The sequence below is a fragment of the Sminthopsis crassicaudata genome, chromosome 1, assembly GCF_048593235.1.
Source record: "Sminthopsis crassicaudata isolate SCR6 chromosome 1, ASM4859323v1, whole genome shotgun sequence".
NCBI lineage: Eukaryota > Metazoa > Chordata > Mammalia > Dasyuromorphia > Dasyuridae > Sminthopsis > Sminthopsis crassicaudata.
The window spans coordinates 553,453,089-553,472,231 of record NC_133617.1 but is presented as its reverse complement, the minus strand read 5'-3'; the positions used below and the strand labels follow the sequence as shown (position 1 = coordinate 553,472,231).

At 35.1% G+C, this 19,143-nt stretch overlaps 1 protein-coding gene across 1 annotated transcript in view; it reads right to left on the bottom strand.

Moving 5' to 3' along the window:
• ERAP1 (endoplasmic reticulum aminopeptidase 1) overlaps positions 1–19,143 on the bottom strand; it is a 150,961-nt gene that overhangs the window by 128,980 nt on the left and 2,838 nt on the right. The gene's annotated exons all lie outside the window — the stretch shown is intronic.

Below are 19,143 nucleotides of genomic sequence, written 5' to 3'. Positions count from 1 at the left end.
GAACTTATATTCTAATAGGATACTATACATATAAGTTAGTGGTAGTCAGAGAAAAATCTTATAGTTTGTCTTTTCTTGTGAATGACATCATAGGGTAGTCTTAAAAATCTTAGAGCTGGTGAATGGACAAGAGTTAACTGACACCCTTTGCAGAAAAAACGATCACATTAATTTGACTATATTCTCAAGAGCAAGATAAGAGAGGAGAGGGAGGAACTTTCCTAGTGCATTTCTCATAATCACTGCTTGATATCACTTTGCTGTCCCCATGGTTCATGCTGGTCCTTGCCAGTTGTGAATCCCTTGGCACTAACTCATAGAGCTTCTCTCTCCATTTTCAATTTCAGTCCTCCTTGACTGAGGTGCTATCTCTCCTGAAGAGAAAGAAGACTACTTTCTCTACTTCTCTTTTAGTTTAAATCATCAAAAATTTTTGGTTATAGTTCTTTTAGAAAACCCAGAAGCACTAACAAAGTCCATCACTAAACTAAGAGAAGCACATCGATAGCTTATTTTCCACACAGATTTCTCTAAGTTTGTCTTGCTGGAGACAGAACTTGAAACAAGGCACTAAGTGGAATTGAGGAGATAGTGGTTAGATCTAGTTTAGCATGATGTTCTTTAAGTTCAGTATGATTGATTTAATCTTACAACAAATAATGGTTTCTTAGTGATATAATGATTGGTTTATACTCAGCGTAGAGCATATAAGCTAGGAGCCTTAGCCAAGATTCACTCGGAGAGATTCAGAGGGCAGAGAAGGAGGCAGAAGCTCAAGCTCTTGGAACCAAGAAGAGAGGCCTCTAAGAAAGCTAACTGGGTCCCAGGAAAGGAGACAAGACTTTGAAAAACACAATAAAGTATTTGGACTTTAACACCTGGCTGCACTTGTGGTGATTATTGAACTGAAACGAAGGCTGCCTCCAGAGACCCCAAAAAACCCTCCACAAAAAATATTACATTTTAGAGAGAACATTACAGGAACTCCCTGTCCTGAGGGGCATTTTTTGTTACAAGCTCCAAGCTCTTTGAACAAGGAGCCAGAAAATAAGTTCTTTCCAGATCACCCAAGAAGCATCTTTGTCAAAAATATCTGTCTGATTTATGGTCAGAAAATCCAAATAACTCCTTATTTTACTTCCAAATGCTAAATTGTTCCCAATAAACATTCTGATACATACTGTTCTTATCCACAAATGGTCAAGAGCTCTTTTGTTTCATGTTCAGCTGGTTTTTTATGTCTAAAACTCTTGCATAACTATGTGAATGAGTGGGAAAATGCATAGGAATGGACAGTCCTGAAGGCGAGGTATTCATTGTCTTTCTGCTGCCTAACTGCTTTATTAGACTTTCTTATGTGACATTTATTTTTTGCTTTTCTTGGTTCATATTGCTTCCTTCAAACTTATAGGTGGACAATTGACTTATGGGCTAAAACTCAGAGTTAAGAATAACTCAGAGTGCATTATTTGAGGCAGCTAAGAGGTTGAGTTATTTCTTGCAATGGAAGCCAGTCACTTTTGATATTCACAAAGTGATATTTATCCTTAGTATATCTTACTGAGCTAATAGTTCAGGATAAATGAAATGCTAAATATAGAAATTACTACAATTATCTTGGCTTTACTTCCCATCCTTTAGAATAGATTCTTTTTTCAATTTTTTCTCTGTACCTAACACATTCAGAGATATAACTTAAATATCACTGCTATGCTAATACAAATAAAGTTAAAGTATTAATACATTCAAAGAATTGTAGATTTAGAGCTGGAAGAGACTTCAGAAGCCATCTAACTCAACCACTTTGTAGGTGAGGAAAATGAGACTTATCAGAATTTAATGATTTGCCAAAGGTGAAACAGGTGGTAATCCATCAAAAGCAGGATTGGACCTATGTCCTCTGAATCCACACCCATGTGCTTTCCATACTGAAGGTAAAACTGATAAGCTCTCCTATTTTCACTGATATCATAATATATGTAAGTAATAAAAATATATCATATCTTTCTTTCTTTCTTTCTCCTCCCACTTATACTTCCATGTCATGGAAGCCATTTCTCTTGGAGTTCATAAAGCACAAGAGAAGGGGCACTGTTCTCTCAGCTTTCCTCAGTAACAAAGGGAAAATCAAGCAGAATCATTCCAGCTTACCTGGACTAACTACTAAGCTAGAATCATACTTCAGGGTCTGCTGAAGGCTTTGGGCTCCAGCAAATGACAATGTTTGTTTTTGAGTTTTTTTTGTTTTTTCCCTTGCAATCAGACTTAGACTCACCTATTCTTCTTCCTGCCAGATTGATGGCATCTAGATTCTCTGGTTAAGACCACCCCACCTCCCCAAATGCTGTAAATTACTTTGATATCAAAAGCAAAAAAAAAATAAATAAAGTAAACATCATAGTACTCTTTAAGGAATTTGGGATTCTTCCCATCCTTTGAGTCAATCCAACTCAAAAAAATGACACAGTGAAGAAAAGAAAAGCTCACCAAAGTACTGGAGGACTTTCCATAATTCTAGAGACTTAAAAAAAATATATATCTTGGAAAAAAGCTGAGAAGTAATTTACATCATCATGAGAAACAAAGATTTTTCATTAAATTCTAGAATATTAGAAGTAAACAGTATTCCTTGTCACTTGATATAGATTAGTTAAGAAGAAATAAAGACATTTCACTAATGCATCCCTGAGGAAATCCAACATAGGCATTAAGGTTCAAACACTGATGGCAGTCCTCTCTAAGGCAACAAAGAACTGAGAACAGAGATTTTTGATTAGAAAATGACTGAAAAGACTGTTATATGAATGAAATGAAATGTTATTTATAGTAAGAAATTATAAGAGGAATCATGAGAAAATATGAAATGATCCAGAATAAAATAAACAGAACCAAAAGAATAATAACATGTAGAGCAATTTATTGTTAAATCATTTTAGTCATATCCAACTCTTGGTGACCCTATTTTTCTTACCAAGGATACTGGAATGATTTGCCATTTCTTTCTCAAACTCATTTTAGAGATGAAGAAACTGAGGTAAATCCAGGTTAAATGACTTGTCCAAGCTCACACAGCTAATAAATGGCAGAGACTTTGAAGTCAGAAAGATGAGTCTTCCTGATTCCAGGCCTGGCACTCTATCCACAGCACCACCTAGATGCTTTACTATTGCATAAAGATGGACTATATAAAAAAAATACTTGGAGTCACACTTTGAGTGAATTTTTTTAAAAAACCAATGAAATTGCCAGACAGCAGATCATGAAATATGCCTCTGCAGTAACTGTATAGATAGTGCTTACTGACTTTGATAATTTTTAATTATATTTTTTTTGGTTTTTTGTCAAAAGAAAAAACAAAGTTCATCTGTGGTGATGGGAGTTCCTTTCCCAGAAATGACTATAATATAAATACAAAATGAATCAGTAATACATATATATATATGCACATATATGCATTGTGTGTATATATATATATATGTATATATATACACACATACCTATACATAAACATACACATAAAATATAGGTGTATATATATGGGTGTATATTGGTGTGTACATGTATGCATCCATATGTGTGTGTGTGTATACACACACATATATGAATAGCTATCCCAATTATTTATAGAATTTATTCTACAAGGTGACCATAATGAAAGCAAAAATAAGTTTGGAAAGAGTTTAAATAGTCAGATATGAAAGATTCATAACAAGTTATTAAAGGGAGCCATAGATCTTTAGGATATATTCCTAATCTTGTGAGATAATATCAAGGAGAATCATACTTTTTAAAAAAGAAAAACTTTCAAACTCCTTTTATGACACATATGTGTTGAGAGCTAAACCAGGAAAAGCTAAAACAGAGAAAGAAAATTATAAACCAATTTTCCTAATGATATTGATGCAAAAAAAATTTGAAGAAAATACTAATGAAGTGATTATAGCAAGGATTATATACTATGATCAGTTGGGACTTTTACTAAGAACACAGGTTTGGTTCAATATTAGGAAAGATATTAACATAATTGATTAAATCAATAACAAAACCAACAGAAACCATATTATTATCTCAATAGGTGCTGAAAAAGCTTTTGACAAAATATAGAACCTTTTTTTTATTAAAAAATACTGGAGAGAAGAGGACTAAAGAGAACATTCTTTAAAATGATAAGCAGTATCTATTTAAAACCATTAGCAAACATTATCTGTGATAGGATAAGCTAGAAACCTTCCCAATAAGACCACTAATATTCAATGCATTACTAGAAATGGAAATAAGAGAAGAAAAATAGATTGAAGGATTTAGAAGAGAAAACAAAACTATCACTCTTTGCAGGTGATATGATGGTATACTTAGAAAAATCCTAGAGAATTAACAACAACAAAAAAAAACCTAATTGAAATAACTAACGAATTGAGCAAAGTTGCTAAAATAAATTATCAGCATTTCTTTATATAACCAACAAAGCCCAGCAGGAAGAGATAGAAAGAGAAGTTCCATTTAAAGTAAATGTAAACAATATGAAATACTTGACGAAGTATTTCTTATTGCTATGGCAAATCCAGAACTATATGAATACAATTATAAAACACTATAAAATACTTTTTACATGAATAAAGTCAAATCTAAACAACTGGAAAAATATCAATTGCTCATAGTTAGGCCAAATCAATATAATGGAAATGACAATCAAAACAACAGTTTACCTGTCAAATCTGTAAAGTGGGAAAAATTCATGACCAAACAAGTGATTTGAATTATTATGAATTATAAAAGAGGCAATTTTATTTATTTATAGCAGCCCTTTTTGTGATGACAAATGATTAGAAATTGAGGGGATATTCATTAATTGAGGAATGACTGGACAAACTGTGGTATATGAATGTAATGGAATACCATTGTGCAATAAAAATTTATGAATAGACAGATTTCAAAAAAATCTGGAAAAACTAGTATGAACTGATGCAAAGTAAAATGAACAGAACCAGTAAAACATTTTACACAGTAACAGCAACATTGTGATGATTTAGTATTTTATTAGTATCATTCATAGTTAATTTTTACAAAATCCTTAATTGAATCACTCTCTGAAATCATATTATTTTATTAAAATGACATTTTCTCCACAGATAGCTTATTTTAATGTATAAATCAAGCAAGAGAGTTTACAGTAGTTTCCATGGAACTAGGCTGTTAGTTGTGCTTTTATTAATGTATTTCTTTAAATATAGTTTTATCTATAGTTACAACTTTCAACTTTTTTTTTAAACTTTCAATTCTTTACATTCAATTCCTCACTTAAGTACCAATCTACTTAATATACTGAGCTCTTTTCAGAATTAACAATCTGAAAATGGTTCAGCAAGCCCTCACGCCAAACATGCTAATAATGCTCTATGAACACCCCATTCACCTCATTTGAAAAGTATTTGTCTATCGCTCCATCAGGTGGCACTAGTGAGCAAGACAGGCTAAACTATCAATCACTCCTGAGCAGCAACTAGGCTGTATCTTATTAAAGGATCCCCTCCCTTCATGTAAGGAGGGATTTCTTCTTTGCGATATGGTTTGTGAACCAGGTGTATACATAGCTTGTTTCAGTTTGTATACATAAAGGGAATAAATCTAGAGTGCAACATGTTTCTGTTGCAATCTTATAAGAGTCTACAAGTCTCCAACTTTACTCTTTATAATTATTCCAAGACATCAGCCTACTTCACCTAGGCAAGATGTCTCTTTTTTTTTTTTTTTTTTTTTTTTAATTTTTTTTTCATTCATTTTTCCAAATTATCCCCTCCCTCCCTCCACTCCCTCTCCCCGATGGCAGGTAATCCCATACATTTTACATGTGTTACAATATAACCTAGATACAATATATGTGTGTAAATACCTTTTTCTTGTTGCACATTAATTATTAGCTTCCGAAGGTATAAGTAACCTGGGTAGATAGACATTTGTGCTAACTATTTACATTCGCTTCCTATTGTTCCTTCTCTGGGTATAGTTATTTCTGTCCATCATTGATCAACTGGAAGTGAGTTGGATCTTCTTTATGTTGAAGATTTCCACTTCCATCAGAATACATCCTCATACAGTATTGTTGTTGAAGTGTATAGTGATCTTCTGGTTCTGCTCATTTCACTCAGCATCAGTTGATGTAAGTCTCTCCAAGCCTCTCTGTATTCCTCCTGCTGGTCATTTCTTACAGAGCAATAATATTCCATAACCTTCATATACCATAATTTACCCAACCATTCTCCAATTGATGGACATCCATTAATTCTCCAGTTTCTAGCCACTACAAAAAGGGCTGCCACAAACATTTTGGCACATACAGGTCCCTTTCCGCTCTTTAGTATTTCTTTGGGATATAATCCCAATAACAGCAATGCTGGGTCAAAGGGTATGCACAGTTTGACAACTTTTTGGGCATAGTTCCAAATTGCTCTCCAGAATGGCTGGATTCTTTCACAACTCCACCAACAATGCATCAGTGTCCCAGTTTTCCCACATCCCCTCCAACATTCATCATTATTTGTTCCTGTCATCTTAGCCAATCTGACAGGTGTGTAGTGGTATCTCAGAGTTGTCTTAATTTGCATTTCTCTGATCAGTAGTGATTTGGAACACTTTTTCATATGAGTGGAAATAGTTTCAATTTCATCATCTGAGAATTGTCTGTTCATATCCCTTGAACATTTAAGATGTCTCTTTTTTAAAAAAAGATCTACCATGACACATTATCTTCTCTAAATATGTTAGCATTAAGATACAACACACCACTTAAGATTTCTGTTCGATTTTTCCCCTTGAAAAAGGAAGGGGGAAGAGGAGGGAATGTGTCACTTCCTTGATCAGGAGTGCAGGTTTTGTCCCATTTATAATTTTTGCTCACATTGTCCTATTGCTCTCGACTCAGGAGTTATTGATTTGCTCTTGCTATTGTGACACACAACTACTCTCTCATGTTTTTTCTTCTTCCACTTGCTCATTTTGGTCCCCTGTTTCTCTTTTTTACAATCCTTTTTCAAGCTCAAGTTCAAAAATAGGACTTCTAAGACTGCAGAGCTTTTCTGTGAGTTTGGGCCAAAGATTGGCTACATATAGATAGCTATTTCCTTTTTTTAAATTATTTTTAATTTTACAAAGTTTCAATGGTTACAAAAGTTGTGTTTTGATACATATGCTTTTCTTTGTATAAGGGCATAGACATCCAGAGAAACATTGATCAATTTGAGGAGTTCAAGCCTTTTTTTTTTTTCTTGTCATCAAGGAATGCTGCAAGAAATATTAACTCTCATGTGGCTCTTTTCAACAAGGAGGTGATTCAGGGCATTTCCAATAGATTTGTGATGGAGAGAGCCATCTGCATCTAGAGAGAGGATTATGGGGACTGCATGTGGATCACAACATAGTATTTTCACCTTTTTGTTGCTGTTTGCTTTTTTTCTTTCTCATTTTTTCCCTTTTGATCTGATTTTTCTTGTGCAGCATGACAAATGTGGAAATATGAATAGAAAAATTGCACATGTTTAACATATATCGTGTTATTTGCTGTCTAGGAGAAGGGGAGGGAGGTTTTTCAAGGGTGAATGTTGAAAACTATCTTTGCATATATTTTGAAAATAAAAACCTATTTTTTTAAAAAAAGAATATTAACCTTCCCCCTGTACATTACAGTCCTGGGAGTTGGAACTCTCCCTCTCCCCATAGAAGAGCAGATGGGAGGGGGGAAAAAAAGATATAAAAAGAGATAGTATCTCTTCAAGAGTAGCAGAGCTGTCTTTACCTCCACACAGGAAAGCACATTGTCTTCAGAATCAGAAGACATGAGTCAAATCTTGTTTTTGATGCTTATTGCCTGTGTGACCTTTGGAAAATAATTTAACCTCCCCAGGTCTCATTTTTCTTACCTATTAAAAAGAGGAAGTTGAACTAGATGGCTTCTGAGATACTTTCCAGTTCTAGTTCCATGGTATTCTGATGAATAAAGTTGGTATTGATAGAATCTATAATGGTAAAATATCTACTTATTTCCCTAGCAAACACACATATGTTGTAAGTTGGAATTTCTATCAATTTGATGAGATTATGGATCTGGGTTCTCAGGCTCTGTGGAGCTCTTTCTTTTCTTTGTTTCCTGTCCCTTCTTCTGAAAGGAGCTGGGAAGGTATAAATATATAAAGCAAGGAAGAAGCCTAAGATGCTTAAATCAGTTTGCTTTTATAGATACTGAAGTCAGAAGGAGCTGCTTCTCAGTTGCCTAGTCATTAGTAGTTTTCTGTATCTTATCTAAGCCTCCAAAGAAGAGACCTTGAATTAATCTCATCAGATTCATTGCCGTGAACTTTTAACTTCTCAAGTTGATCAGGGATTCTCTTAAGGATTCCAAACATCTCCCCCTCCCCTCCATTCTCTGCCCCCATGTACAAATTTTTTTTATTAAGAAGGCAATGTCATTTAGTTGACAGAGAGCAAGCTGTCTAAATTTAGATCTTGAAGACTTTGTTCAAGTCCTGGCTCTGACTCAAATTACTCTTTGACTGTGGACAGATCACTTAACCCCTCAGTGTCCACTCAGCTCTCCAAGCCTCCTGTCATTTGCAGAGAAGGTACTGATTTTCAAATCAGTGGAATAGTGGATAAGACACTGGACTTGGATTTAGTAAGATCTACATTTAACTCTTGCTTCAAACAAGTCAGTTATGTGACCCTGGGCACAGGGTTATGTATCTCTCTAAAATGCAGGCACACAGTAGGAAAATATAGATAAATTTCCCTCACACTAAAATTATGCTAAGGACTTATCATAAACCAGTGAATTTATTCACATTCATAATTATTAAAAAATTAAACTGGTATGTGAATAATATTGCAAGTCCAGATAAAATAGTATTAGTCTCAAGACTGTAAAAATCATCAGACATCATCTGAATCTTACCAAAACATGAATCATGATGACTTTCAAACATGTTTTCTTCCAGTTAAGTTTTATTCCTATCTAAAATTTCTACTAATTTTTAAATCTTAATTTTATTATGTTAGTTTTATTTATTCCACAAATAACATAGGAATCATCTCTCCAATTTTCTGTTATTTAGACTACTAAATGTTCTTTATTTATGGGTTCAGATGTATGGGTTCTGAACCTCAGAAAAAGATGATGAGAGCTCAAATGTTTTGGGACTATAGTAATATTATTTTATAAACCTGATGTTGAAATCACCATGGGTTTATTCACAAAGCAGTAAGTAGAGTTACACTTTCCAGCCTTGTACAAGGTACTCACAAACTAAAAAATTTGCTTCTAAGTCAGATCAAAAATCAAATTACTAAAGGTCTATGACAGCAGCTTCATATGAATTGTTTTACTCATTGTGAATATGATATTTGCAATGATTTCAGTTTTTATAAAAATATTTTTAAAACAATACCAAATTTTTTCTAGGAGAATTTACTATGTGTAAGCCATTGATTGGATACAGTAAGGTATGATTTCTCAAGACCTCTACAAGAGTGGGACTGTAAGGTTGAGCTGATCCCCAGTGTCCTTCCCCACTTGCCTCAAAAAATATTATAATCTTATCAATTCTTCAAGTTTTCTCTGTCAATCCCACCTAGTTATCCAGATCCTCATCAATATGATTAGATTTACACTTCTGGAAAGACATTTTGGCATCTGTGGGGAGAGACAAGGGGGAGGGAGACCACCTAATCAGTCATTAAACATTTATTAAACACTAATAATTGTGTCAGGCACTATGCTATGTTCTGAGGATATGAAAAAGAGCAAAATACAGTCCCTGCCCTCTAGAAGTACAATATCTTGAGGATAGGAAATGGGAAAGACAATGATTAAACAACTTTGTATTAATTGTAATGCCGGAGAAGCTGAGCAAGAAAAAAATTAGAGAGTATTTAATAATTTATTAAATGTAGAGATAATACTGGGATCAAAGTGGATTCATGGTTTGGTCCCAGGGCTGAATGAGATTATTGTCTCCAAGAATCCAGCCCATAGAGTTCTCAATGACATAGAGGGTAGACTGAGGCAAGGACGGAGTCAGGGTACAGAGAGTAGGAACTCTGACAGGTTGGGGTGAGCCACCTGAGATGGGATGACATAATCAGGGGGAGACACCCAGGACATGGGGAGAGTCATCTGGATAAGACATTCCAATAGCTTGGGACAGGGAGAGGCATTCTGATATTCTAAAACATAAGATCTTTTATCCTTATCAAGTATTCTGATAAAGAGGGAGGGGAGGTTTTGCAGAACTGAGAAGCAGGGAAACTGAGGCAGGACTGAGTCAGGATAATTAGGAAAACTGAGTCAGGACAATAAAAGAGAACAGTGGCATAACAAAACAAGCTATATACAGGACAAATAGGACATAATCAATAGAAATAAGGCATTGAATTAAAAATGACTGGGAAAAGCTTCTTACAAAAGGTGGGATTTTATTTAGGAATTAGGAAATCTTTAATAAATCAGATGAGAAGTAATGAAACTGAACTTGGGTAGAGGCTGTGTAAGATGCTGTAGAAGTAGAAATGAAATGTGTTCACTAATGGATATGTTGGGGTGAGAGAGAGTAAAAATGAGAAGTTAAAGATAACATTGAGGTTTGGAATTTCTGATGGTCCCCTTGACAAAGGGGGGGGTGGGGGGTGTTTAAAAGGAAAGAGTATAATAAATAAGAGTTGACACTTAGATTACTACCTATCTTTGACTAATCATCTTATGAAACTCATTCTGATTTTTACAGGAAAAAAAAAGGAGATTAAGGGATAGGCAGGGAAGAAGGATCAAGATACCACATGTTGCTACTGAGTGCTGAATCTTCAGATTTTATGAAGGGGATGCCCGGAGACATGGGGTTAGGTTATAATTGTCCTGAAAGTCCAGTGAAGACCTTACACTGGATGAGGCTTAGGGGATTTAATGTTTGAAAAGTTTACTTGTTCTGGGAGGAGAAAGGAAGCACCAGGCTGGTCTCTAAATTTATTTCTAGGTTTTTGATAGATTTCCTTCCTCCATTGTCAGGACATCATGTGATAAACTGGTAGGGAAGAGCCTTCTTCTCCCTCTCCCTTAGGCTCTGGGACCCTGAAAAACAGGTTTAGGATTTTGGCCTTGTTTTATTAGTCCTTTTTAATTCTAAGTAATGGGAATAGAGACCCTAATCTAGGAAACTTGAATTCTGTGGATCACAGAACCTAATGATGTGAACTCTAATGGAGTTCATTCATATCCTTTATCAGGAATAATGAAGTAGGCCATCTAGTCTTGTTAGCATAGAATGATATGAAGCTGGAATTCTTAACCAGCTCATCCAGTCTCTATATTCTTAATTATTTGAAATTCTAATCCATCCTTTCTCCAGCCTCAGAGATTTGTCTTGATTAGTATATCTTTAGATAAACAAAATCCTTCCTTTAATCCTTAGATCCTGCCCTCCCAATCCTCCTGCTCCCCAGAGCTTTAAAAGTCATATTTCTCCAAAAGCAAGTTGCTCACTCTGTATGAATTTAACTTGTCTACTCATATTTGTTTGAGCCCATGAGCTATTTCATATAAATAAATGGCAAATCTTTGTAAACCTCAAGGTTGCTCCTTGAGGGGAAAAGACTTTCTTTTTGCTTGTATTCGCAGTATTAAGCACTATGTCTGGCACAAAGTAATGTATGTCTATGTCATGTCAATTGAACCAATACTATTTTATAGTATTCTTTGACAATTATGCACTCCCACATCTATTTCATATTATCACTTCTAGTATCTTTATTACCTCTTCACCCAGAATTCCAGGGTGGATATTGCAACCAATTCAATAAAGACATCCTGAGAAGCCAGAGTCCAGGACACAAGTAGGTTTTGGATGAAGAACTTGATACAAACTGCTTGCCTTACCGGGAGAGCAAAATGCCTGGCAACTTAAAGCTCTACTCCTGATTCTCTGAACTTTCTCATGTATGCAACAGAAGCCTCCTTTCCCTGCAAGTTCACTCTATCCCTACACTTCTTTCACTAGAAATACATTCTATCTCTGTGGCCTTTCCTTTGATAGCTTTGTTCCTTTTAGAATATTCATTTTAAGAAAAATTTCTAAGGCTACCAGGTCTTCATTCTTCTTCAGACTATACTCCTGACATTGCACTTTTCCTATTATGCCCAAAGTCCTTTCATCCCCCAGGTTTTTCAGCTTCTTTTTATATATTGTCTTTTCCCATCAAAATGTAAGCTCTTTGTATAATCCTTGAAGACTATAAAAAGATTATTTTTTTGCTTGTATTTGTATTCCCAGTATTAAGTATTGTGACTAGCACAAAGTAAGCTTTTAATACATGCTTATTGACTTTACTTAAAGGCTATGCAAGGGGACATCATATCAAGGCTTATTATAGAATTAAGAGATTGAATTTCTCATATCAATTTACTGCTTCACTATCAGTAAAATAAGGGGTTATATGAACCTTTCAAGTTCTTAAATTCTCTGATTCTACTAGATGGCAATAGATAGTAGATAATAATAGTATACAAGGGATGGGAGGATAGAATCTCAAGCCCAGAAAGGTCCTTAGAGGTTAACAATTCCAACATACTCATTTTATATATTAGGAAGCTAATGTCAACAGAGCAAACTCACTACTTTTCACTTCCCTAATAATGCAGAATAATAGCATAGAAAGTTGAATTGAACTAAAAAGACTAAATAGTAGGAGGTTTAAATATTAGACCTTAGGGAAAAGAGGAAGGTCTTGGTGAGGGAATAGTTCATAAAACAATCAAACTAGTTTCAGTAGCACTTCTTGCGAAATGTGTTCTCCAAAGGACCTTTATAAAGACTTAAGTAAAACAAGCTGAGTTTCATTTTTCTTGGGAGAAAGGAGAGTTGTAAAAAATTTTGTTGTTGTTTTCATTCTAATGCTATCCAATTAATCAAGTTTTTAAGGCTATCTATTCTGTATGTGGATTTTGAAGGGAGGGGAAATGGAAGATAAATGGAAAAGATATATGATGAAATTGCATTAATTACTTGCACAAAGTGTTACTCCAAGATTTCATGGTAGCCTGGTAGTAACCCTGGCTTCTCAAAGTCTGGGTCAGTGGAGCCAGAAAAACTAGTATAGGTTTGGTGTTAAACTATTGTCCAAGAAACACTTTTAGCTAATTCAGGAGCTGCTCAAAGAAGATCTTTATCACAGGATGGGCTCCCAGATGAAAGATCTAATGGGCCACAGCAATTGAGGAAGATTAGTTTTAGGATTACAAGTCTAAAGGCAGGAAGAACTTTAATAATTATCTAATCCCAAATTTGCATTTTAAAGGTGAAGAGAGAGGCTAAGTGATTCATCAAGATCAAATTTACTGGGATTTCAATCTGCTTTCAGTGAAATCACAGATTCTTGAGATATTAAAGCACCAAAGAAATTGTACAACACCAAGGTGTTACTCAATTGCCATTAATCTAATAGGGCTAAGGTTTTTTAAATAAAGCAAAGAAACAGACTTGCAAATTCTCCATCAGAAGAATTAAATAGGAGAGTCTCATAAAACTATGTTAAAATATAATTGAGAAGTGTTTAACAAAGTAAACAAAAATAAAATAAAACATAAATAATGCAAGATATGATTTTTAAAAGTTTAATATGCACCTGCAGAGATCTTTAGGTATAGTTTAGTGACTTCCTTTCCTATTTGAGTTTGATGCCATTGATCTAAAGAGTTAAAAGTGAATGTTTATATTTGGGATAAGAAAGTTTTCCATTAAAAAAAAAAAAAGCATTTTAGCTTTAAGAAAAAATTAAAACAATTTAGTTTCACAGAGGAAATGGAAGGAAGATACAGAAGGGGCCAAAAATAGAGCATTTTATTAAGGAAGACTGTGTCACTGGATCACAGAACCCACAGAAGTGAGTGGAGTATAAGGAGGTTTGCAAGGTAGCAAGGGGGAAGTTTAAAAAGGGCTTTAAAAGCAAAACAAAATATTTATATTTGATTCTAGAGTTAATAAGGAGTCGATGGAATTTATTGAATAGGGGAGTGACATGGTAAGAACTATGTTTTGGGAAGATCATTTTGACAGTGATTGAAGTATAGACTAGAGTGAGAAGGAAATTGTAACTGACACACCAACCAGAGGTTTAGGTATAAGGCAATTAGGGCCAGTACTACAGAGGTGAAAGAAAAGAGAAGGCTTATATAAGATATATTTTTGTTGTTCAAAAACATCTGACTCTTTGTGACCCCATTTGGAGTTTTCTTGGCATAGATACTGGAGATGTTTTCCATTTCCTTCTCTAGTTAAACTTTTTTTAAAAACAGATGAGGGAACTGAGTGAAATAGTGTTAAGTGACTTGGCCAGAGTCAAGTAGTAAGTGAGCACAGATTTGAAGTTCAAGTTCTCCTGATTTCCTAGCCCAGTGCTTTATCCACTGCACCATCTAGTTTTATTACAAATATTTGAAAGATGCAATCACTAAGAATTGGCAACATATTTGATATAAAAGGGTGGTAAGAGAGAGGGAGAAAGATTCAAGGATGACATCAAAGTTATGAGGGTGGGTGCCTGGGAGGACGATGGCCTGGGATAGCAATGGGGAAATTAGGAAGGGGGTAGAATTTAGGAGGGAAAGATAAGGGGTTCACTTTTGAAATGTTGAGTTTAAGATGTTTACAAGACATCCAGTTTTAGATGTTCAACAGGCAGTTGCAAATGCTAGACTGAAGGTAAAGAGAGAAGTTAGGAATGGCTAAGTGAATTTGAGAATCATCCATGTAAAGATAATAATTGAATCCATAGGGGCTGATGAGATCACTAAATGAGAGTATAAAGCAAGAGAAGGAGAGCTCAAGACAAAGAGTTAAGGAATATCCATGATTAGTGAGTGTAACCTGAATGAGAGAGATCTGAGTTTAAATTCTGCATTAGTATACCTCAACTTCTTCATATGTAAAATGAGGGTGATAATAATAGCAATTATCTCTGAAGATTATTATAGTGATAAGAAAAAATAGCATATGTAAAGTGCTTTGCAAACCTAAAGTACTATATAAATGTAAGCTATGATTATGAAGATCCAGCAGAGGAGATGAGGGGGTAATCAGACAGGCTGGAGGATAATCAGAAGAGAGTAATATCATGAAAACATGGAGAAGAGAGATTGGCTGAATAAGTTATGGTATATGAATGTTATGGAATTTATTGTTCTATAAGAAATAATTTTAGAGAGACTTGATGAGACTTATATGAACCGAAACTAAGTGAAGTGGGCAGGATCAAGAGAACATTGTTCCTAGCAACAAGAAGATTATAAGACAATCAATTTTTGATAGATGTGGCTCTTTTCAACAATGAGATGATTCAAAACAATTCCAATGGTTTTGTGATGGAGGAAGGCATCTGCACCCAGAAAGAGGACTGTGAGGGATCGAGTGTGGATAAAAATATAATATTTTTATTCTTTTGTTGTTGTTTGCTTGCATTTTGTTTTCTTTCTTTTTTTCTTTTTGATCTGATTTTTTTTTGTGTGCAGCACGATAATTGTAGAAATATGTATAGAATAATTGCAATGGTTTTCTAGTTCACATATATTTAGTACTTAGTATGGTGATGTAATGGTTCTACAATTGGCACATGCACAGTATGCTGTAGTGATGTAATTATACTAAGGTATATAAAGGTTGAGAAGACTTGAGGAAGAGCAGACTGGAGTGACACGAGTGAAAGTGTGCTTGAGCTCAGACTCCAGACTAGCCCAGACATTGCATTTTGGCACCCAACTTGGGGCACTGAAAGAAGTACACTACATTTTGAAGCTCTAGACTAAGGACCTATATTCAGCAGTTCCATTGACGCCATTATAAATCCAGTGGAGAAGTCCCTGTGATCTGGAAATAGGGCGAGTATAACAAGCAGGAAACTTTGGTAAGGGCTAAACTAGTGACTTTCATTTTTCAGCTGAAATGGGGCAAATACTTAGAAAAGAGACTCCCCTGCCCCCAGGGGAGTATGTAGCATGCATTGTTAGGTTAATAAAGAAGCCAGGATTGTTGGTAATTTGAAGTAGATCACTGGCCTCTTAAATATATTAGAGTGAGAGGTCTCCTTGGCTCTCTAAGAAGAAAAATTAGAGCCAGATATGTGGAAACTAGTGGGAGAGCAACTAATTGAATAGTACAAAGCTAAGGGTCCTGATTCAATTCCTTTTTTTTTTTTTTTTTTTTTTTTATTATAGCTTTTTATTTATAAGATATATGCATAGGTAATTTTTCAACATTGACAATTGCAAAATCTTTTGTTCCAATTTTTCCCCTCCTTCTCCTCACTTCTTCCCCCTGATGGCAAGTTGACCAATACATGTTAAATATGTTAAAGTATAAGTTAAATACAATATGTGCTATACATGTCCATACAGTATGGACAAAAAGAATCAGACTTTGAAATAGTGCACAATTAGCCTGTGAAGGAAATCCAAAATGCAGGCAGACAAAAATAGAGGGATTGGGAATTCTATGTAGTGGTTGATAGTCATCTTCCAGAGTTCTTTGGGTGTAGCTGGTTCAGTTAATTACTGCTCTATTGGAACTGATTTGGTTCATCTCATTGTTGAAGAGGTCCATGTCCATCAGAATTAATCATCATATAGTATTGTTGTTGAAGTATATAATGACCTGATTCGAAATGTTCCTTATATACAACATTATACAATTGGCTTTAAAGGAGTCCACAAGTTCTTAAAAAAAAAAAAAAAAAAAAAAAAAAAAAAAAGGAAAAATTTTAATGTGGACAGAAGGAAGTGTTAGAAGAAAGAGCAGAAGGGAGATGGTACTGCCAAAGCAGCTGAAAGGCATGGAGAGTTGGGCAAAGAAGGAGTTAAGTACAATGCTAATGAGCTTTAAGAGTGTGGTGCTTCTCACTTTCACAGCTCAGTTTCACTTCAAAGATCTGAAAAAGGCTTGCACTCTTTATGGGTCTACATGTTAAGATGGTATTGGAGAATTTGGCTTATGTAATTTTAACTCCTAATGATTGGAAATCTATAGCAAGATATGTTTAGAACCTGAATAAAACTTGCTGTGGCTTTCTGAGTATAGTTAGCTCTGTAGAATTCCAGCCCAACAAAATAGGCAACCTGGAGTTAATATACCTTTGAACAACTAGCATGTCTAGCTCCTTATACAGACACTTTAGTGCAGATTAATTACCCTATAGCAGCATATAAGAAAATTGCTTCTGCTGCATGGAGCATCCTCCCAGAAAGATAAGATAGAAGCCTATACAAAAATAGCACAAGGTCCCAATGAACCCTTTGCTGATTTTGTGGGATGTCTGCAGACAGCTGTCATATGAACTATTGGTGAAAATGCAGCAACATAAATTATATAAGGCAATTTGCTAAGGAAAATGCTAATGAGGTTTGCAGAAGAATTATATGGGGAGTACACAAAGATGCTCCTTTTGATGAGATTATAATATGCTGTGCCACAGTAGGCACATACCTTTTATACACAGGCTATGATGATAGGCTTTTCAAGATCTGAACATGAGAAGACAGGGTCCCTTTTGACAAAGGACTTCCAGAGAGAGTCTTCAATGCTTTCAATGTGGTAAAGTAGGGCATCTAAAGCTCAATGTTGGCATAAAAAACAGGGTGGAAGAACAAGTCCACAAACCCCATGTCCAAAATGTAACAGAGGCTTCCATTGGGCATCAGAATGTATATTGATTCAAGGAAATGGGAAGCAAAGTGAGGTTCCAGGATCTCAGGTAAAAAACATTTGGAGCATGATGGCAGCCACTGTTATACCCAGAGAGTCTTTAGAAGTTCAGTGTTAGGCTTAACTACCCATGAATTACAACCATTATATGACATTTTAAGGGGAGACTCAGAAACCCTTTTTGCTACAGAAGAGGTAACCATAGTCCTTCATCAAGGACGCAGTGTGATAGAGTGGGTGAACCTCCCAGCACAACCAGAACAAAGCCTTATTCCTTACCCAGTGCTTGTGGCTAGAATTTTATTAAAGGCCATTAAGCAAGCAGTATAATTATCTGGGATAAGTCCTGACAAGATATACACCTTTTATGGCAATGCACAAATCAATGTATACTGTGAAACTATCCCAGAGTGGCAAATTTTATTGGCCACAGCTCCAAATCTTACACACATCCAGGTAAGATTTATGTCTTGCATATCCACTCAATAGGACTTCCAGGTCCTATTTTTTATGGAAATTCAAAGGCAGATAGCCTTCTAATTTGTTAGCCAATACTCAGTAGATGTGGTGCAAAGAATTGCCACAGCCTCCTAGCAAAAGCTGACTTCCCAGTGCCAATAAACTTTTTTTTTTGCCAATCTAACTTTTCAGGTTTGTAAATTCTTTTAAAAAGGACCTGCACTGACCAGAAGGGGGTTCCCACAACTCTCTGCCCTGCAGTGAACCTCATCAATATGATTGCAAAGGGAATAGAAGAGACAGGCAGGATTTTAGGGAAGAGATAAGTAGAAGATAATGGGAATTTTAAAAAAGGGGGCTGACGATCTGGATAATTCATGTAGAGGGGCTTATCTTGGCCAGGGGAATGGCGCTTCTTGTAAGTTAGGAGTGAGGGGGAAGATAGTATGAGAAGATATCTTAAATTAGATAGGAAATATAATTTTTAAAGCATTTTAATTAATTTATTTTTAATACATATTGTTTTATGAATTATGTTGGAAGAGAAAAATCAGAGCAAAAGGGAAAAAACATGGGAGAGATTAAAAAAAAAAAAAAAACCAATAATGAAAAAAGAATGATTTATATTGTCTCATTAGTTCTTTTTCTGGTTGCAGATGGTATTTTCTGTCCAAAGTCTATTGGGATTGCTTTGCATCACTGAACTACTGAGAAGAACCAAACCTTTCCCATTCAAACCCTCACATTCTTACTGTTATTGTATACGAGGTATTCCTGGTTCTGCTTATTTTGCTCAGCAGTCTTTATAGGCTTTTCTATAATCAGCTTGTTCATCAATTTTTAATTGAACAATAATAATCCATTACCTTCATGTACCACAACTTGTTCAGCCATTCTCCAATTGATGGGCATCTACTCCTTTTCCGTTTCTTATAATGAGTAATGGGCATAATTCCAG